Source organism: Empidonax traillii, unplaced genomic scaffold (genome assembly GCF_003031625.1).
Source record: "Empidonax traillii isolate 1590-97213 ecotype Southwest subspecies unplaced genomic scaffold, ASM303162v1 scaffold498:size1131258, whole genome shotgun sequence".
In the NCBI taxonomy this organism is placed as follows: domain Eukaryota; kingdom Metazoa; phylum Chordata; class Aves; order Passeriformes; family Tyrannidae; genus Empidonax; species Empidonax traillii.
The window spans coordinates 215,698-238,237 of NW_020955691.1; the positions used below are offsets into that span (position 1 = coordinate 215,698).

Sequence of the window (22,540 nt, forward strand, 5' to 3'; positions counted from 1 at the left end):
GTCTGCCAATGCTGAGAGAAAGGCAGGAGCCAAGGGGCTGGTGCATTAACACTTACAGGTGAATTGCACGTGATTTCCAGCAGCAAGTAAATATTACACTGTTACTCTAGGACACAGTAAGGTTTGTAAGAGGATGTATGAGCTGTTTGAGAACCTAGGAGGGGTAACAAGCTCTTTTGGATATAGAGAGACTCCTAAGCCTGAGAGTTAGCCTGAAGTCTGATTCACAACTGGTAATTCAAAAAGACCTGAGAGATATAAAAGAGAGATCAAACATGATATTGTTTAGATGAAGGAGTCTGCTTTCCTGAAAGGAACAGGATGACACTTCTGTTGTGTATCAAAGAGGCAGTGTGGGTTATTGCTGTCCTGACTTTTTGCAGGGTGAAGTTGCCATCTTGATGTTGATTTGTACACAATCATCCTGCTGGCAAGAGGCAGAGCCAGCATGGTTCTATACAGGTAACTTCACTCCATGGTTGTTTATTAGCTGTTCCTAACCAAACATGTACAGACCGTTCTAACCAGGATTCATGTTTCCTTTGCTCCTGTTTCCCTTTTTCAATATTATATTTGAAGTGATTTTCTTTTCTTTTGGCTGTTCTAAAGCTTTGTTAACCTGTGCCAGACGGTCACTGTAGTATCTTGTTGAAACACTCCTGAGAATATATTTTAAGAAAAAGATCTTATAATATTAGTTTCTTTTGTACTGAAGTTTCTTTCTATTTTGTACTGTCAGAGCCAGTTCTTGTTTTTATAATGATATTACTATACTTCAGGACATAGAGTCAATGGAGTTTTGTCTAGATTTCCATTTTTAGGGTTTTCTTTAAAGCTTTCATCTACACAAAGGGAAGAGGAATGATTTCTCACTGGGCAGCAAAGCAATTTCATGATAGAATGGGGTAGTCCCAGCCTTAGTCTGGGAACTGCAATCTTTCCTGAAGAGGAACATATTGCCTTCTTTTTGTGTGGAAGCACTCTCAGCCCTGACAGTGGATACATTTCTGTTCTCTTTCAGTACAGCAGATACTTAAACCTGATGCTGATTTAACAGTAGTAGACAGATGAATCCCATCTTTATTTTGCAAAACAGTCACTACAGATATTTACAAATCTTTTAAAAAAGTGTTTCTTAACGGAAAAAAACCCAAACCCAATCCCACTCCTTTTCTTCCTCTCTCCTTTGAGCTGGTTCTTCTGTGATACAGTCTTGAGTGCAGAATGTGCAGCAACGACAAGCTCAGCCAACTGGTGTGGTAGAATAAAAGTTCAAGAAATCACTTCCCCTTTGTACCTACTGTGTAGTGAGAGGGTACAGCCAGAACATTTGGATAATGCTTTCTTCACCAAGAAAGTCTCCAGTACAAGGAGGTCTGAGGTTGCCATCAAGAGAAATGAAGGAATGGATATCCATGAATACTTTGTCTCTATCAGAGAATTGAGATGTCACTCTGAACAGCGAAAGATGAAGTAGGTCTTGAATCTAAAGCATCGTCCAGGGGAACCACAGAAACAGTTTCTGAAAGAAATGCTGCTGTGGTTCTGCTGTGAGCCAAAGCTCCAGCTGGGAAGCAGTTAGCCCAGGGTTAAAACCCAGCACATATAGATCATTCTTGAATGCCATTGCCAAGCAGCATTGCCCCGTGTAGGAGCATTAACACAGCCTATGAGAAGGCGAATCAACTGCAAAGGAATCACCAAACTCAATCTAGCACACCATGTGCTGTCATAGTGAGAGTTTAATCTGTAACGATGAGGTCATTCCAGAGAGACTACAGCAGGTACTGCTGGGACCTGGCCCCCTCAGGGACAAGGAGGTTTCACGTAATCATTTCAGCTGGCTAATTTCAGCCATATTCACTCCAGAAATTTCTCTTCAGAAGGCTCAGTTGTCAAGGCAAAATGCTGCATCTGAAAGCAAAGTTTCTAAATGCCTTTTGGAATTATTTTTTATCTATCACATACTGGTTCATGAAGAAAGAAATTATGTGCTTTCCCTGGGCTCTCTTGATGTAGAATTTTATTCTGTAGTAAAGAGTGTGGTTATCGATGCCTGTTGCTGAGGATGCTCATTAGATATTATCAACTTCAAATACAAGAAACAACCTTTGCTCCTACTTATTTTTGTGGGGAAAATGATAGCACACAATGACTGCTAGTCATCAGTGTGCTTTTCTGAGTGTTTGGTCATGCAGCATGCCTTAAAGAGGTGCTTTTGCTTAAAGGAAAATTCAAAAGTACATATCTGAGTGTGAGCTACAGCATGGCAGAAAATAAACCAGAATTCTAAAAAGGAGGTAGGACTTTCTGGTTGGTGTTATCCCTGAAAGCTGTACAGATAACTAAGGCTTTTTCAGGGATTATATGTGGAGATTGGTTTATATACAAGGAAAATTTTTTTAAATTACAATTTTTTTAAGAACGTAATAGACTGTCTAGAATTTGAGAGAGTTCTGTCAACTGATGATGTGAATGCAGGTATCGAGTGATGTCATACTGCCAAATTACTTCTGTGTTTCAATTACTCTTCATTTACACTTTCTAAGAGTTTGTATCTTCTAAAATATGTGCTACTAGTTTGAAAAAAAGAAGGAAAAGATAGTAAAAATGAGAACAGCTCCTACTGTTCTTGTTTAATGTGCTAAGGATACTAATAGATTATTGTTAGACATTCTGATTTTGCATAAAGAAGATGATTTGCTGGAGTTTCAAAATCAACGTTTCCTGTTAAATTTGATCTGTTGTCAGTTTGTTTAGTCTGTACCATATGAAACAGCAGTAACTATCAACAGGGTGTGGATTAGGACATGGTAAGTGTATTTCCCAGGAGCCTTGGAAAATGTTGCCAAAGTCTGAAACTCAATACACATCTTAGAGCCTATAAAAGTGCTTAGGCAATGAAGTCTTCAGTATTATTCAGGAGATCTGATGCTTAATTTCGTGTATTTGGTTTTTGGAATGTCAGTGTTCTGTGCATGATTAGTAAACTAACTCCTTGCAGTTCTAAATTCTGGTTATTTGTTCCATTCACTTTTGGTTACTTGCTTGAGAACCACATTTTCGTAGCTATTGAGCTGGGTAGGGAGTTTATGGCGACTTTCATGAAACAACTTCCCTTTAAAGTCTGTGCTAACACTGGTGATTGTTCTAAGTGGCGTTTGGCTCCTTTGGCCTGTCTGTCTTCTCCTACAGATAGAACATGATAGTTCTACACACATAGACAGAGAGACAAATCAGATGGATTTATGTAAGGTACACCTAGAAATATTCCTACCTGGAGTGCATGGGGCTTCTTCTAACCCTCAGAGCAAAGTTCCCCCCACTCTTTTCAGCTGAGCCTCCCGCTGTAATAGCAAGGATAGCAAGCCCTGTCTTATTTAAATGGATTTCATCAGACAACATAAATTTACTCACAGTTGAATCTTTCATGGAAACTACTTGGGTTTCAGGAAACTTGGACCAAAATGCCAGGTTTCTGGACAGAATGCTGCATACCAGTTGTCTTGCTTGTGTTATAGGAAACCTTCTGGGGATCTGATATCATTGCTCCAAGGACCCTTGCAACCAAGGCTCATGTATTCCCTTCACACTGAATACTCTGAGCCTCAGGTCTGTGAGGACTCTGAGGACTTTAGGCCATTCTTACCACAGCATGGAAAAGGAGCTAAAAATATCCTGAGTTGTTCCTAGTATAGTGCAGCATAGGGAACCTCCGGATAAGGACAAACACATCCTTCCCCCTCCCCCCCCCTTATTAAAAATTAAACTCAGATTTAGAGATTTTCTGCATTAAAAAGTTACTTTTCAGATTGTTTTGCATCCATGAGAATCTTTCAAATGTTAAACTTTCATACTTAACTGGAAATAAGATTTGGGAGAATTTTAAGCTCTAGTGGTTCCGATTCTTAAGAAATAACACATTCTCAGCACTAAGACATGATAATATCTGTTTTTCCCACTGTTGTCTATCCAGAATCTCTGACTCCTTGCTGTTTATTTGTAAGGACCCACATTAAATAAGAGCCATCTTTCAGCCTTGATGGAACAAGATGTCTTTTTACAACTGGGAAACTGAGGCCCGAGAGGAATGTCCTTTGCAAAGTCATGGCTTCAGAAAGCTCAATGGAAAGCTTGGCAAGAAAGATCTTCATCTGATCTGACTCACAATGCCTTCCACTTACTCTTCCACCCACACTCCAAAAAGACTCCTCCTTCTCCTTAAGGAATAATGCTGGCAAAAGTTGTAAACAAAATGCTCTATCTTCTACTTTTTCCTTCTTCCATTGCTGATCTCTGGGGCTTTTTAGTGGCTCCATATTCCCATCACTTCAGTCCTGGGCACATGGAACACCTTTCACTGTTCTAAGGGGGAAGAGCTGGGAGGAAGTTGCAACCACAATCCCCCTGTTATAATGAAGAAACTCTGCATTTTTCCAAGATCTTTTTACCCTTTTCCCAGTTCTGAATTATGTTTTTCTGGGAAATTTGCTTTTAAGTGCAACTGGCAGCATTTTTTGCTGTCTGGTTCCTTTTCCATGGTCTCTGTGTACAGCCAGGCCCTCAGTCCTCAGTGTCTAACAAGCCTGTCCTAAGCCAATGTTTTGTACCCTCCTTCATTCAGTTCTACAGCACTGATGTGCAGTCAGGTTAAGAAAGGTGAGAGTACAGTTCTGTAACACAAGCAGAGCACTTAAATGCAGGGGTTTTTTGTCTTTTTATTGTATTATAAAAATGTTCAGGTGAAGAGGCAATAAAAAAGAAGAGTGGCTTCATTAAAAGAGAAAAATAACTTTGTAAAGTTGCTCCAAAATCTCTTTAAGATTCATCAAATGACCTGAAGGCAGAAGATTTAAAATAAATGGGAAAGTAGCTGAAATTCAGAAGTACTTATAAGATACAGAGAGAAAAGTACTTCCATACATAAAGATAATAAAATATTAATTTTCTTTCCTGGAAAATGTGCTGTGTTTTGGTGTTCAGATAATACCTGATCAGGGCCAGCTGTTGGGTGATGCAGTGGCTTGAGCAAAGAGCAACACATGAGCTGGGGCTCTGTGTGACACTCTGTGACAATGAGACACCTCTGAGTCACTTCTCTTTGGCTAATCTCTTTTGGGGTTGGGAAAAGAATTTTGCTTCTGGTTGAAGTTAGAGCAATTACTAAAATGCCTTTCCTTCGCCATGCACTACTGGCTACTTCAGGCAAGTGACAAGCTGGGATTCCCTCCATCCTTCCCCACGTGGAGCTTAGCCATTGGGTGGTGAAGATGTTGGAAGAACTGGCTTTCTTTTTCTGTGTGTTGATTTCCATTATGAAAGTGGCAGAACTCACAGGACTCATTGCTCTGGGTTTTGGTGCTTGGGTGTTGAACACGGTGGGAGCTGTGATTGAAGCTCACGTGCAGCTGTTGGTACCTACCAGTGGAGTCAGAGGTCCCCTCAGTGTGTGCACCAATTGGATCTCCCTCCTTTAGCTTGCTGTTTGTTTTCATGGAACTTGTAGGAGGTTTTGAGTCCAGTTTCTGTTGCTGTGCCAGGTTTAATTAACATTGCCTACTGGGTATCCAAGTTATTAGAGGGAGTAAATGGTGGCAGCGAGGGACACAAATGTTTGCATAGTATGATCACACACAAGTCTTGTTTTCTTGTGTGTTCTTTTTCCTTTTTCTAAGGCCAAAATGTTTCTGAATCTGGCATGAATTTCTGGAGAGTTGGCCCGAAACTTCGATTTCTTTGTCAAATCCACTATTAAAAGATTTTCTTGAAGTTCCATCCAGTAGCCTTGGTTTCTCCTCAGCGTAGGCTGGTAAACAGTTTGGTGAAGAGTGGGTCTTTTTTATTCCACCACTCAGGCATACAGCTCATTTTATAGTGTAATTCAAAGAGCCTTTCATGTCTCAGGATGGAGGCAAGAGTACCCGGACAGCAGGTATCCTAGGAGGAGGCTAAGTGTCAACTTCTGTGCCTCCTGCAATTTATTTTTTATTTTATTATTGTTTTGTTTATTCTGAAGAGGCATACAGTTGGACAGGATAGCAAGGATTTAGGGCAAAGAATGCATTGAATTAAAAAAAAAATCTGTATCAAGAGCACAAATGTATAGTGGAAACAAATCCTCCTTTGTTCTTACTTACAATATGTGAACTTAATGATATTAGATAGAATAAATGTGGATCCAATAAAAGGAAATACTACTTTTATTCAGTGTCTGGTAAGTCTGTTAAAGTCGTTGTCAAGGAAGGTTACCAAGACTAATATTGTAGCTGGATAGTTTAAAAGTGCTGAATAATTTTATGACCAATAACACTTCTAAGTCCTTAAGCTTCTCATGCTTCCAACTGCACATTGATTGCAAACCACCTTTCACTGCCCTTTTCTTCCTTTACATCAATGGCTGCAGTTTGGCTTCAAGGTGCTTTCTGCAGTAAAGCACTAACTAGAGGCAGGATTTTCAGGATGAATTACTGAGAGCAGCTTGGTGATTCCATAGCTCCTGTGTATTTGGCATGCACAAAAATTTAGTTAGATTGTGAATTCTGTCCTACATGTAATAGTAACAGAGAGATAAGAAGTTATTTTAAAATTCAGACATTTTAACATGGTTGGTTTGAGCTTCAGTGTTGGATCAAACACTGTAAAGCATCAGTCCAAGTAAACTTCTCACCTGTAAAATACACTCTTCTTCTGGACCACAATGGCAGTTTCCTCTTGACCCAAGACAGACTTCCAGTTCTCCAAAACACGATTTGCAGCCTTTTTTGATATGAAATAAAAATGGAAGGTTTTTGTAATCCTTCTCAAACAACCACTTACAGGTGAAATCAGGGAGAGAAATGCACATTACCAAGCTTCTCATTTTTATCAACTTCTAAAAAGTTTAAATCCACCTGAAGACTTCCTCTTCAGTCAATATTTACTCTCTTCTCATGTAGTCTTAGGGGCGCCAGACTTCTAAATTCTTCATATCTTTCTAAATGGTCTTTTAAATGCATGGCATTTGGTTTTCCTATTGTAACATTGTCAATGGGGTTCTCATTTCCAGCCCTGAAGGCATGTGGTTGTATTTCCTCTAGTAGAAGTCCTGAAAAATTGCATTTTAACTCAAAGATTGTCTGTTTTGTATTATTAATTTGATTTTTTTTTTTTTTTGAAGGGTGCAGCTGCCATGGGGGGAACAGCATGTACCTGTATTCTGTACAATTAGGACACCATTTGCTGTGACTTGCATTTGCCTCTTTCTCTCCTGCCCCTATAAACCAATCTACAACAGAGACAAAAATGAAAGAATCTCAGAAGGTGCAGAGATCCTTTAAAGTGTCTCAGGATGGGGTAAAACGAGGGTTCTTTTTCTGTGTAACCTGTCCCAGGCCAGGTGGGATTTATCACAAATGAAGCTGAGGAAGACAAATGTTAAAGAGGGCAAAACCTTTGACAGTAGAAGAGCTCAACAGCTATTCTAGACCAATTGTAGTCATATGTTATTGTGGTTTTCACAGAAGGGTTCCTATGCATATGTGTGTCTCTCACCTTTCTTTTCTGTTCAGAGTGCTTGAGGGAGAAGTAATTTGGCTGTTGCTTTGTGTGACTTACTGATTACACCCCTCGAAATTGGTCCATTTGTAAAGATTTACCATTGGTGTGCAATATTGTTACATCAGATATGCCCAGAAATGGCTGCAATCTATTGCAGTCAGCTGAGATGTAAAATTACCAGTGATTTTCAATAAGTAATGTCAATTTCTGGGGGCTAGTAGGATCATATTTTTCATTAAATTCCCATAATATTTATATTTTTTAGTGCTTTAGGAATTTTCAAGTTGCAGTTGCAGGCTTTGGTTAGACATCTAGAGTTACAGAAATTGATTTGTTGCAATCAGTTACTCCCTAGTTTAAAAGTGCAGACAATTGAGAATGAAACAAAATATGATTTTGTCATGGTTGGCTTTCAACACAAATAGGAAATAGTCACAGCAACTGACTTTGGAGTAATTGATGATATTTAGAAATGTTTGTCCTCTGCTTCTAAGAGGTTGGATTGGTTTGTGGTCATGGTGTTAACTGAGAAAAGGGTAACTCTGAAATGGATTGGACTCATGATTAGCTCAGCTGTATTGGTTTATTACCTGAGGTGGATGAAGTGTTGTGCTGAGGCATCTAATTTTCTGTAAGGTATGCCAAGAACTTCTTAGATGGGGAACAATTTCACTTTGTTACCATTTCATAGGGGATTCGGTGAGCATTGCTTTTTCCAAGAATAATTTAGGTTTAACATCCAGAAGCATTTTTATTGTGTTTGTAAAAATTCAATATGAAATAAAGTTAAAAAAAAAACCACCAAAACACCACAGGGGTGTATAGCAATACACAGGACTTTTCTTTGCAATTTATCACTGTTCTGATCTGATGATCTGGACTATTCAGTGGTGGGAACACCCATAAAACCCGATGTTCTTTGATCTAATTCATCTGCCCCCATTTCTTTCCCACCCTTGGCAAGGAGGGGCTGCGATGCCACACCGTGCACACACGAGCTGACACGCTGAGGCAGCAGTCCTGGGAGAAGCTGCCACTGTGGTTCCAAAGTATCAGTGTAGTAAGTAAAATTCTTTGTTGCTGCCTTAAAGAGATGACAGTGTTTTAAATAATAAAATGACAATGCAAAGACTAGAGGGAAGAGCTGTCACAGCCTAATTGAAAGTTCATTATGCTGCTTATACCATTATCGTAAAACTCTTTATCATGTGTCTGTAAATGTGCAAATTAAAAACCCAGAGGTAATTTTGTATTTTATCTGCATGTAAAAAGATTGCAAAATTATCATCTCTTTCATAGTTAAATAACTTTAACCTGTACGGTGACCTTTGAATATGCAAATAACGTAGCTTTGTTGGATGGAATACATTTTGTTAATTGTAACACGATAAGTGGAGAAAATCTGAAGAAAACAGGAATTCATTTTGAAGTAATCATAGTGGAAGGTTTATGTGATAAGGAAAAAGGAAACATTTTATATTTATGTGCAGGCTCAAAAGAATGATTGTCTACTGGTGTTCAAATCTGTGACTCTGCAGCTGTAATCAAAACCAGCAGGAGAATTTCTAACTTACATCACCAGCAGCAAACTTGGTGAATACATAATGCATGCCCAGAGACTTAGAGAGTTTCAATAGGCTCTTTGGTAACAGGTTTTTTTTTTTTTTTTTTTTTTTTTTTCCTCAGTTTGTAAGACATCTTTGAAAAAACTTGATGCTGTGACCATGAAATTGAGTAATAATTAGACATTTTTCTGCAGGTCAGAATGTTCATTTTCACATAAAGAGAAGAGAGAATGTAATGAACACAAGGAGAAAGTTGGTTGCTTTTAGGCATAACACAAGTTGGGTTAGAACAGATTTGTCTTGTCAAGGCAGGAGTGCTGACACGAGACTGGGCTGTCTCCAGGCCTGCTCGTTCTCCAGGCATGTGGCACATGGGCATTCTGAGTGACCACGTCTTCATCTGGTGATCTCTGGAGTGAGTTTGCATTTCATGTTATTCCTGGGACCTGACTAGAGACCAGTTTACCTCTCCAGGGGTCCACAGCAGGAGTCACAGGCTGCTATACTGCTGTAGCCATTTTGGAGGGCACCCACATAACACACACCATGCCACTCCCAGGAGCAGCAAAGTTTAAGCAAATTTCACCACTGATCTCAACAGGAACAGTTGCAAACTCTCCATGTTATTTGTGGCTGACTTGCAAGCACAGGTTTGGAAAGAGCTGGTAATAAGGCTGGCAGAATACAAAGCTTTACTCAAGGGGTGCTGGCTGGAAGGTACAGGTGGTAGTCAAAGGAGAGGAAACCTGTGTTCCTGGGCACTTACTGTTAGAGCACATCCACTGGCAGAGTGGCTGTTCATGACTAGGCAGAGCAGACACCAGTATTACTGTAATAATGATGCTTTTTTAGGCAGCTTGAGCTCTGTTTGATTATATATAAGGAAGACTCAAATTCAAACTGTAAATCTTGGTGAATTCTATTAATGTCCTTTTGTAAGCATTTACTTGTTTTCATAATTTCCATATTAACAAATGTAAATTAAAGTAAAGTCTTTCTTTCATGTCTCATTTTCTTTTCAGAGTGCATTTATTCTCCACTGAGCTACACTGTGACCGATTCAGATTTGTTGCTTTGAGGCTGAACTGTTTGTCTTGCAATTCTGCTCTGGAAAATCAGAAGATAACCCTCTTTGCTTTGTCTCACTGGATCATGTGAAAGTGACTCTTTCTCACATTAGATCTTTCTGATTACTGCTTGCTCTGTAAGTTTTGACAGGAAGTTAGACAGACTTGGAATTAAGATTCCAAAGGGCTGCAAGCATGCTATGTTTTGACTACTGCATATGGATATTTTTAAAGGCTGAAAACGATGCTGTCAGTCAGAAATACATCATATTAGCAAAATATGGTTTCTCTGGCTAAAGTGTGAAGGGCTTTATCAAGGGGCAGGGACATTTTTAACAAGGAAAATCCCTAAAGACAGGGTTGGTCTAAGTGTCTCAAAAGAGCTGACAGTAATGTAAATAATTCTTGAGAATATTTTGCTGTAAATACTTTTTTATAACATTCATCTGCTCCACGCCATAAAGAGAAACCTCTTAGGTTTTTATGTCCCAAGAAGTGCAATAAAGGTGTCGGAAAGTAGAGAAAATTGAATTCTGATGTGTAGGCAAGTTATGGACCATTTGAAATAGTTTCATATTTGGACCCGCCCTGGTAATGTTTCTTGCAGGAACTTCAGCGCTGTCCTCATGCAAGTCACAGCAGTTGAACTCTCTATCATTTTTCCACAAACTCCTCCCTTTGGGTTTTCATTCCAGAGTACAACAGTACTTCTGTTGTTATCTGGTTTTCTTAGGCATCCAGACCATAACAATATCATGAAGGACTTGGGGCAAATTCAAATGTGGGCCAGACTTTGTTGCTTTTATTCACAGAATGCAACTACTTCTTGACATTAGTTCATAGCTGAAATCAGCAGGAATTGCTTAGCTTACATATTTCCTACTAAATTAAACCTCTTAGCAATTATGAAAATATCAAGACCTTGAGGTTTGCCAGCGCAGAACAGCTGGGACAGCTTCTGGAACATTGTGGCTCTAGCACACACCTTGGGGTTGTAGGGGTGAATACTGCTTTGCACGGGTCAGAAACATGCCAGAAAGCATCCTGTCTGCCTAACTGCATAGACGATCACATTCAAGTGTCTGCAAGAGTTTGGGGCATTATTTAATTCACTGTTGCACTTCAGCATAGCCAGAGAGGGCCAAGGAACTTCAGTGAAGAAGCACAATCCGGTTACCCATCCACTGCTTTACACTATCCTGGGAGTACAAGCAGAGTTGTCTGGGCAAGAGCAACCTGCAGGGGTATCATGTTCTGAACTAGGATCCTGCAGAGATCTGCCTCAGGAACCCTTCATGGAAATTTATTTGCTGTGCTAGAGGAAACTTTGTTAGATAAGTACCTCTGTGTCTTATCTTGTATTTCACTTCTTTGGCAAAAAAAGATGATTGCAGAGATATCTGTGGTAGTGTTTGGATTACTGGTGATGAGAAAGAAATTCTGTGTACTTTTATTCATTTTTGTGTTGCAGAGATAGAAGACTGAAAAAGTTGGAAGCATGAGCAGCATCATAACGTGCTTGCTACTGGATTCTGGGGAGAATGCACGTGCCAAAAACTCATTTGTAGCCTCACACTGATAAAAGACTTATCCCAACAGGAAATTCAAAGTCTGCAGACTTCCAAATCTAAAAAATGTGAATTCACTGGTGTTTCTACCTGCTGATTCCTAGACATGTAAGAGGGAGAAAGTCAGCTGGGCCAGAACAGGAACTTGCCCTAAGAATGTGTGAAAAACTCAGTTGCCCATGGCAATGACTTGCTCTGAATTTCTACTAGCAATAGGAACATATCTGAGGAAATCTATTTATTGCTGCTGTTCCTGAAATGGAGATGAGCCAGTGAAGACAGAAATACAAGCAACAACTTCCCACACATCTTCCTGTTTTCACTGTTACTAAAGAATGCCAGACCTCCTTTCTGAGGGTGATGATGGCTAATTTGGGCAGTATTCTCATCCACTGGAAAGGAAAAAAAATTACCATCCTATGTGAAACCAGTCTTAACTCTTCACAGAAAATCTATTCCATCAGTGAGCTCATTTACCTTTTTACAATAGAAAAGGTACTTGTACCTCTGAAAATATGATGTTTTAATGTTTGTCATTATTAGGTATAAAAGTATAGTCATATACTAACAACTCTTGTGATAGAACTGAGAAGCAAACACATCCTTCTTATGCCAAAAGGCTAGATTAAAAATGGGAACAGATTATTACAGAAACTTAATAGAAAAAAATCCTTTCCACCACCATATGGTTGTGATATAACACAAAGTGTTTTCCTGCCAAGATATCACATTACAATGGCAGGCTGCCAGTAACTACTCTCTTCCTCACTGAAACAGCAAAAATATCCAAAAAGAATTCTTTGGCTGAATCAAGCTGTTGCTTATAAACATATACTATTGGCTGGTACTCAATCTACATCTCAGTTTCTCTTGAGGCATCATTTCACTGTATTTTTTTCAGAAGAGTACTGGAAAACAGTTTATCCAGCTCAGATGCTCTAGGACATTTCTTTCTGTTCCTGGCCTTAGGAAGCAGTGGTCTTGCATGGCTGAAGTCATCTGTCCTCATTGCTAGTTCCTGCTTAAACAAACTTTGATGTTGGTGTGAATTTCAACCCATCCCACTCCTCTCTCTTTACATCCACACTTATGCACGTGCAGCTTGAAGAGGTGTGAGGTCATTATTCCCCAGACACTTTGGCAAGGTTCATTTATTCAGTATGGCTCAGGAAAGAAAAAGCCTGCTGAGTTTGACCTTGTCTCTGGCATAACATGCATTTGTCACAGTATCTGTAGTTGCTTCCTAAGGCTGCTTTTTGTGGTTAATATATGTGGCATCAAATTGTACTTTCTGTGTGCTACAATGAGGAGGCTGGGAGCTTTCTTTCTTGCTTTAACACCTACAGGCAGAAAAAGCATAATTTTTTAATCACACAGCCTAAAGCAGTCACTAATATCCCCAGCATGACTACCTGGGGATACTGCTTCCATCTCACAGTGGTGCTGATGTGTGCTCAGGAATCATTATATATATTAATATTATAACAATTATATAACACAATATATATTAAATATATTAATATTATAACAATTGATGTCTCTTCCTCTACCTGAAGTATTTACCACTAGGAAATGAACCTGGTAGACCTTTCCTGAAGTCTTTAATGAGGACGTGGTTGTGTGTTAAGCCACAGATCTGTGATAGGTATATAAACTATTAGAGGCTCTTGGGCCTTTGCACAGACATCTCCGATTTTCTGCTTCTGAACTGGGTATATCTGTACTAAGTAAAATGCTGTTAGATGCAGTTACTTTGTGACCTAAAAGCACATTATCAGTACCTCAGGACATCTGACTTCCTTATTGTTCTCTCTGTCTTTATCTGCACCTTTGTTTCTGTGTAGTTCCCTGGAGATCACTGGATTACATCAAACCAAATAACTGTCCTTCAGGGGGGAAAACAATATTTGCAAAATACTGAACAATTTGTCTTTTGGCAAAATAATTTCTTACTGTGTGTGCAAAGCTTGCTGAGCATGAGGGTCCTATTTTTCTTACCATCCTCACTTCCTAACCAGCGAGAAACTGAGTGCAGCCCAAACAGATGTTCAGTTTCATCTGTATTAGTCACAGGTCATTTCATTTTGTGTGGACAGACTACTGTGATTAGCCACATTTAGATTTATGTGTATGCTGAATTGAGCCACATTACGTTGCATGGTGCAAGTGGTATGGTCGTTGATGTAATCTCATGTTCTGAATGAGATAAGTGTCTTATCATGACACTTTGCTGTTTTTACTGATAACTGCATTGCTTTTTCATTCAGTTCACTTAGATGAAGATTGTTCACATGTTCTTTTTCTCAGACAACTAACGTTGGAAACCTTTGGAAAACAATCAATGAGTCGCCCTTGATACTGCATGAATCTTTGACAGTCGGTTTTAACATACAACGAATGATACACTAAACGATAGATGGAGATGCCCATGGCTGTCAGCTCACCTGAGGAGTTACCATTTCTTGCTGTAAAGCATTTGAGGAAGGTGTAACCAGTATGAATGGCTGTAAGTAGCAACAGCTCTGTCATCCTGTCACACTCTGAAGTTTTTTCTATTTAGCATCATTTGCTGTGCTTCACATTGGAGCTTTCAGCTTTCTAACAGTGAACCAAGGGGTCTATGAGACTCCCACGTTTGGCTGCCAGGCTCTCCCCAGGGTCCCTCCCTTTTGTCACCTGGGTCTGCAGATGAAGTTCTATGCTTGGAAATGGAGAAGATGCTGTTCCCATTGTGTACAGCCCTTCAACAAGCATTCATGCTGACATGCTTGTAACAGATTGGTAGATTGCTTGCTGGTAGATGCTCAGGAGAAGGAATAACACCACTTTTTTTGTTTGCACTTGTAGTTTATCTAACGCTGGGAGCCCAGGCCTAGACTTGGGCTTCTATGATAACAGCACCGGCTGTCACACTGAAGACTGGGGATGTTAGACCGAGTGCTAAATCTTGGTTCAGTATACTGCAAGACAAAGAGATTTTGTTGGATTAACCAAGTGACAGATCCATTTCTGGGAACTCAAATGAATGACGAAATTGAGCAAAGAATTTGTAGCCTCCAAATGAGGAGTGGTCTGTTTGCAGAGATGAATAAAGATAATTGTAAGATCAAACTCCATCCAAACCAGAGAAGTTGGAGGCTGTGACACACAACAACCTGTCCTTTATATAATTAATGGCTGCCAGAAATGATTATTGATCTTCAGGGAAACTCGTGTTTACCTGAACATAAGGGGCTGCTTCATATGTTGTTGTAGGTGTAGGGCAGCATATACAGGAAACTGGCCACTACTGACTACTCTGGAACTATGGTCTGACAGACTGGGAGGATTTTAGAAGAGCCTGACTACACAACTGTGTCTGTGCTCTTCATATCAAGCCTCTATTGTCTTTCTCTCACTGTGGCTGGAAATATGAATATATACAAATAGAAAATTAGATGAATCACTTAGTATTCAGGCAAGCTATGAAGCCCTAAAGAAGTTTATATCCTGTAAAAATTGGCAGAGAAAAATGGGGGCCGTAAGTCTCTTTCAAAAAAGAATTCGCTTAAGTCTCTAAAATTGTGATTTAATGCAATTTTTTCTTGTTCTGCCCATAAGCCAACCTGACAGTGGTAGTTAATCACCCTTTTTCCAGATATATTTGAACGTGGTCAGAGCCCAAAGGGATGAGGCCAAAGAGATCTGCATTGTCATTACCATCCAGGATCCCAATCCTCTTTGCTATTAAGGGAATACAGAGAAGTGGGGAAAGCAGTGGAAAACTGACAGAGGGGTTGTTTTCTACTTGGGGAAAGAATCCATCTCCCTTTGGTCAGTTCTCTGCTCCATTTTCTCATCAGTGTCTCATAACCTCTTGTTTCAGTGGCAAGCAGCTATTTTGGATAGACTTTGGATAGACTTTGGATAGACTATCCAACATAGCTATATTGGATAGACTTTGGATAGACTTGTTCCACTTAAACCAGAAAGGAATCCTGCCACTGCAGTTTGTCCATCCTGGGACTCTTTCCAAGTTCAGGCAAATCTGAAGAGCTTTCTGCTGTTTTGTTCTATGTAGTGCATTGGACAGAGATAGCCTTGGATAATCCTCCTGTCATATTGTGGGAATCAGCAACAGAGAAAAGAGAGCTTCAAGTTAGTAACGATCCAAAAAATGCAAGCCTCGTTGTTCAACAGTTAAGTATAGAAACAGTTTCCTGGTCTGGCTCTTTCCAGTCAGGTTATGTGAGTTGTCATTCATCAGGCAGGCAGGCAACACAGCTGACTTCGTGCAGCAACACATTGTGCCTCCCTTTCCTCTGCCTCTGCTGCTTAGTCTTCTGCTGAATTGGATCAAGGAGCTGCTAAATGCCATGAGGTGAGGCCCAGGAGGAGCAAGAAGGAAGGGAGGGGCTAAGGAATAGGCATTTGGGAGAGTGAAAGCTCTTCCCATTGCAGGCATCTTCCCGATGGAAATGGACTGCCCTGACACAGTAAGAACATTTTCTGTTCTCCTGTGTTGGTAATGAAGTTGTGAATTCAGAAGCTGGCTATTTTGTAAAGTTTTCCTATGTCTTTGCTCAGGGCAGACTCCAAACTATGTTAATCATAACATGTATAGTCCCATCGTAAAGAGAAGGAAAGACTCGGAAGTAGTTTGCCATTTGCTAAGCTGGCTGCTTTAGGAGGTCTTTACAGGACAATTGAAAGCAAGAGTATGATAAGTAGGACTGATGAATCCTACCTGTCTTTTGGAACACTGAGGGTGTGTGGTGTGAAGAGGTGTACGTTACTCCGTGGTTGTGCAAAATTGTGCTGAAGTTGTTACAGGAATCATTCTGTTACAGTAACCCTGGGGTTATCCAAGATCTCTGCTGCCACTATGACTCAGTAAAGGACATTTTTTCTTTTTTTTTAATCTTACCCGTTTTCTTTTTTAAATACTTGTAGAAGAGAAGATCCTACTTTCCACTGAACTGTTAATGGTGACTCATTCTAGGATAAATCTTTTCATGCTCTAATTTGAGCAAAATGTTTTACATTGTCTTTGCTTCTGCTTAGACCTGTGATCTTGCAAGGCACTTATGCTAGCTGTTTAGTTAATTCCCCATCAGAAAGGGAAAGTGTGGCTTATGTGTTATGGGGTTGGCTTGTTAGTTATTTGTTTGTTTTTCTCCTTAAGAGTGAGAGGGCTGTATAAATCTCTGGTAAGGAAGTAGTGCAAGCGGAAACAATTGTTTCTGATGACAATAAAATAACCAGCAAAGAGTCTGAAGTCCATAAATAGGACACTACACAATAGAAATTAGATAATGGGAGGCCAGGGTGTACAAAATACTGACAATGGAGAGCTCGTGGTGTTTTATAACCACAGGACGTTTTATACTCTGTCTTGGTTAAACTATACTGGAAATCCAAGAGTGGCTGATGCTTCAGACTTCTTTTTTTTAAAGACCTAAACATTCTATGGGGAAAATACTGTTTTTTCATGCTTCCAGGGTAATTTCTAGTTCCTGGTAGGCAGCAGTTCTCTCAGTGCAGTACAGTGAAGTTGCTCTTTTAAAAAGGTTTGGTTTTCATGTGATGTGAATAGTTGGTGCTGTTGCACATCTGTTGAAACCACAGTGACAAGCTCCTTAAATAGCAACATGGAAATCTGCTGAAGTTCATTGCTGGAAACACTTCCATGGAAAAGCCACTTCTCAAGAAGTAGCCTAGATGTGTTGTCAGTTCCTGTTGTGTTTCCTTACAGGCCACATTTTTTTCCATTTTCAGTGCTTTAAAGAGAACCTTGGCTGCAGAGTTAACTAAAAGGACAACTTGCTGTAAAAAAGTTCTGTCTAGAATGAGTGGCATGGAGGTAGACACAGAAACATTTAGTGCAAATTAAAATGTGATCAGATGAAGATTTTTTTCAAAGGAAGTGTCAGATTTGCCCTGGTCACCTGATTCAAGTTAAGAGGCCTGATGTAAGCTATTCCATCTACAGACATAGACCTTTAAAACATGAGCCTTAAAGTTCTTCTGGATGAAATAATAAAACCTTCCCTTCTATATTCTTGCTTATTCAAAAAGAATATTATTTCCTATAACCAGCTAATGAGGTGAAGGGAAAGACTAACTTCTGAACTATGATATTGGTAGCTATGTTATGTGGTATTTTCTGAGGAATTGCTCTGTAGCTTTAAGGATCTCAGTAAACTTCTGAGAGGTGAGAATAAAGACTTTTCCAAGTCTAGTTTTATGATGTTGACTGTCTCTGGGCCTGTCTACTTGTGTTTCATGCCCTCTTTCTGCAGTGGAAAAATTGATGTGGCTGGTCTATTTTAATAAGGAAATGGACTTGAAATCATCTAATGGGTGTGCTGTTGAGGTAACACAGTCAGGAGAAAACAAAGAGCCCTTTTAAACACCCTTCTTGTCCAATTGTGAGTCCTTTCAAAAGTCCTAGAAAACTATATCCAGACATAGTCTTAATTTCAAGTTGCTAAAGGTTGGCTACTGTGATACATAAGCTGCAGGCAGAGTGTGAAGGTTGAATGTCCTCTCCAAGAGCAGCCCTGCCTCTTAGTATGCTCCTTCATGATGGTGTGTGTAGGGTAAGCTTGCTAGGCAGACCTTCTAATTTAAGTTTTTCCTTTGTGCAATGTTAGATCTTTGGATTTCTGTCTACATGATTATACATTACCTCAGTATTTGCTTGGCCTGTGATATACCACTATCACTTAACTTCCCAACTTTCACAAGATTTACCCAAGTTTATTGTCTTTTGATGTAAGGTCTCTATTTAATTCTTCTCAGATTTCAAAGACATTGTCCCACTTCAAAGATCTCTTTTGAACCTATATGATATTGTGGGTTATACTTATTGCTTCTTTTAATTATATTTGACCTGTGAGGTTTTGGGGGCACAGCTTTGCTACTACAGCAAGTCCCAGAGCCTTCTTATGTAGGAACTAGTGTTTCTCTGCAATGTAACTTTAGAGTCAGGAATATTTTATGAGTGAAAACACAGTTGTATCTGAATCCTATGGGAAAGGACCCAATACTTTAGTCACATTAGCTTTCAGTTCTCAGCACTGCTCATTTGGAAAAAAGGTGTCAAAATCTAAACATCTGTGCGTGTATTTATCAGAAATAGGCACACTTGTAACTCCACCATGTGTGTGTATAGACTATGGGAGAAGTTACTGGGTGTTTCAAAGTGTCCTTAGGCCCCTGTATTTGTGTGTCCCTTTTTCTCTCATCTGAAGTTATCCACATGCTAATTCACCCCGGCTTCTCTCCCACAAATCTTTTTTGCTACAATCGTCAGTCCATCTTCAGCAATTGTGGTGAGCTTTAATTTGTCTCTGTGCAGCCGAGGCATTTCTCCCTGTCAGACCTCTCGAAGGGAACTGTCCATGTCTGTAGTGTTTAGGTTTCTCCTCAGCATTTGCCACTTCCCATTTGATCTAATACCTGAGAAATTATAATATTTCGAAAAGTGGTGTAGGGGAAAAAACCCAACTTCTAAACATAACGTGATGGAGTTGTGATAAATATTTTATGGGAGGCATATGTACTTTCTCCTTGTATTTCATAAAGATGATTGTGATCAATTCTTTTCGAAACCTTTGAAAGAGCCCTGCACTTTTATTGTAGTATTCTGTATCTTGAGAGTGAAGTTTTATGCTTGTGTTCTGTATGTGTAAGTGTCAGCAGTCCCCACAGGGTTATGGAGTATTGTGCTGGAAGGGAATTTATCCATTGTAATCAGCCCTGGATACTGCAGTGTATCACTATCCTTGGAAATCAATATTAGTATAAACTGATGATGATATAAGGGAGACTACTCTCAGGCCCCATTAGTTTTCACTTTGAGGAAGGTAATCAAAACGACATGCAGTACTGAAATCTTAGTTTCATTATATATGATTTCAAATAAAGACCTGCAAAATTGCTGCTTGATTTGTTTGAATGTTTGTGGATTGTTCTCACCTGGTATCTATTAGAGTCACTTAAGAATTCCCAAGCTGTCCTTTATAACCACCACTATATTTTAACTCATTTTTTCCTTCTCGCCTTTCTCAAGCCTACACACTGTACTGCAACACTGTAAAAGGTGCAAAAATTTACATAACAGAGTGGCAAGTGTATTTGTCCTTCTAGAACATACTCTACTGCAGCACAAGTACCTTGTAGTGTAGAAATTGCCATAGTAACTCCTCATTTCTTATTGATTAGATAGATAAAAATTCTCATAATATACAAGCAATGTAACTTGCTGGCATATGGCTTCAGGCTACCCCTGTGGCAAATCTTACTTATGCATTCTCTCCTTTTTCTGCATGTAAGAGGTTTTTTAATTAATTAGTATTCCTTGGATTAGACCACAAAATAATCTTTTCTGCCACAATGGAGCCTAAATTTCAAGTTAGACCTGATATGCAGCTCATAAGGCAGAATATTAACTTGTATTGGTTTGTTACTGGATTAGAACAACTAGATTTCACCTCAATGTGAAGTCTGGAAGGAGAAGGAAAGAAGAAAGTGTTCTCTTCCCTCACTCAGGGAGAAGGCTAACCACTTCAGAGCTGACCTCTAATGAGTAAAAGAGTATTCTAGTTTGGCAGCTGCGATAAATATCTTTGGAAGGCGCTTTTCGAACGTTCTAATTGGTTGCCTGAGAAAATGAGTCCTGTTTTTGTGTTTCTCTTGTAACACTGTAGACGTAGTACTGATCTTCAGCAGAGCCATTGTGAATGCTGACTGAGGCAGGATTAGGGCTGCAGTGAGTTATTAGGGCTGCAGTGAGTTATAGTGTCTGACAGCTGTCTCGGTTCATGTACTGCCATTGCTGAGTGTACTACTGTCTCTTGCAGTCCTGAAAGATGCTCCAACAAGGCTTCCACCAAGTTTGTTGTGAAAGACAAGCTTTTTGTGAATTCAGTCAGGGGACTGAAATTGTGAGGCACTTAGGCAGGATGTCAGGTAAAATTAGGCCCAACACGTCCTTCAAATGTGAAGCATCAGTTTATTCAGAATAACATCAAATGAAGGAACAGCAACACTCAATCAGTTTTTTACACTGTAGATCTATTCTAACCCTGTCCTGGAGTCTTTGACAGGCCAGGGTGTTAGCTGTGATTGTACCCATTCTGTATGATTATTTCAGGACTACTGTTAGTTAGAAGTACAGGAGACTGAAGATTTTAGAGCTATTTTTAGTTCAGCTCTTCCAAGCCGCTATTACGGATGATACTCATGCAGACCTGCTTTACTTCATTTGGAGGCCTTTCTAACCTCCCAGAGTTAGAAATGCTGGGTTAGGGCATCACTTTTATATTGCACCACCCTTCAACTCTGTTGTCTTGACCTGCAGCCTGACAGTCTCATTTCAAACTTTGTATGACCTTATGGTAGTTTGAAAGAGATACTATTAATCCATAGGCCTACAGGAAATGATGCTGCTGTTTCAATAAGCTAGTCCTTCACAGACAGACTACCCAGGAAAAGATTCTTCTCTCTCTAGTAGGCTACAAACAAGTGGAGGAAACTCTTTGGTAGCTGTAGATAGCTTTCATCTTTAACAGGAAGAGGTAGGCTTGGCTCTTCTTAATCTTTGGCCTGAATTCTTGTGTGCTTTCGTAAAGATTTTCACAGGCAGCAGTGGGAAGTGCAGTGTTTATCATCTTTTGTCTGTGTGTTGAGATCTGGAAGGCGGGCACAGAAAACAGGCAGAAATGTGGATGAGGAAAGAAGGGCAGTATGAGCAGATGAGGTGAGGGTTTGGGTTGACAAACAAAGTTTTTTACAGTTACTTTGCTTTCACTCCTACCCCTCTTATCCAACCTGAAGGGAAAAGGCATGACCCAAATGAGCCCAAATTAGGGAAAGTTTGCACAGAGCATTTTAGGGTCACCTTCAAGACAGACATGGAATCACTGGAATTCCTGTCCTAGCAGCTTGCTGGAGACCATTGGAGTAGAGCTGGCTGTCAAGAACTCTTCCTATGCTGGCTCTGAAGGGCCAGGGAAGGGTTTCAGAACACAGCTCTCGTGTGGTTCTCTCAGTCATAAGTACCTGTTCCATTAGGGGTCTGTACTGCTGTATTTTTCTGCTGGTGCAATGAACAGTCTTGGGCAAACATCTTTGCTGCTTCTGCCACTGTGACCCATTTTTATTGCCTCACCGTTGCAGATTATGAATAGTCTGTTTTCTTTCTTCTCACAAGGAAGGAAAGACTTCCTTTCTCATAAAACAGTGTGAAAAAAGGGGAGAACTGAACCCTGAGACAGAGAGTCAAGGACTCTCCAACCTGCTGATTTCAAGGCTTGCCTATTTTCTATTGACACAGAACCACAGAAACAGCCTTATGAAGTTTTAGGTCCTGTTCTAATGATCTTCTAAAAAAATTTGGTTTTGAGGGGAAAGTAATGATTGAATAAATTTCATTCAACTGAGGAAATCTGCATGGAAACAATATATTCCAGAGTACTTACAATAATTTTTTAAAAAAATCACTATATTGTTCAGAGTATGGTATGCTTAGTATTTTGAGCTCTAGGTTTCAAGATATTTGTAGTGTTTAGGTATTTTTGTAAGTGTTTTAGAGACATCTGCAGAATGTTATTATCAGCAATCTCACAGATCGTAATAGAAATAAAAGCTGTATGTATTGGGCATTGCCAGGTGTGTGTGGATATCTAAATGCATGTACATATTTGTGTGTGTAAAGTGCCTCCTGTGTGCAGATATTAAACACATCCTCCCTGGGATTGCACTGTGCGTACTTGGAGGCAAAGGTTCTGCATAAAGAACATACCCAGAAGTGAGTGGA

The 22,540-nt window shown here is 39.7% G+C and overlaps 1 protein-coding gene and 1 long non-coding RNA gene across 2 annotated transcripts in view; both read left to right on the top strand.

Annotated features, from left to right (window-relative positions):
• Nucleotides 1-22,540, top strand: part of CABCOCO1 (ciliary associated calcium binding coiled-coil 1) — a 226,414-nt gene that overhangs the window by 75,241 nt on the left and 128,633 nt on the right. The gene's annotated exons all lie outside the window — the stretch shown is intronic.
• The window catches only part of LOC114063898, a 138,899-nt gene that overhangs the window by 49,039 nt on the left and 67,320 nt on the right, over nt 1-22,540 (top strand). The gene's annotated exons all lie outside the window — the stretch shown is intronic.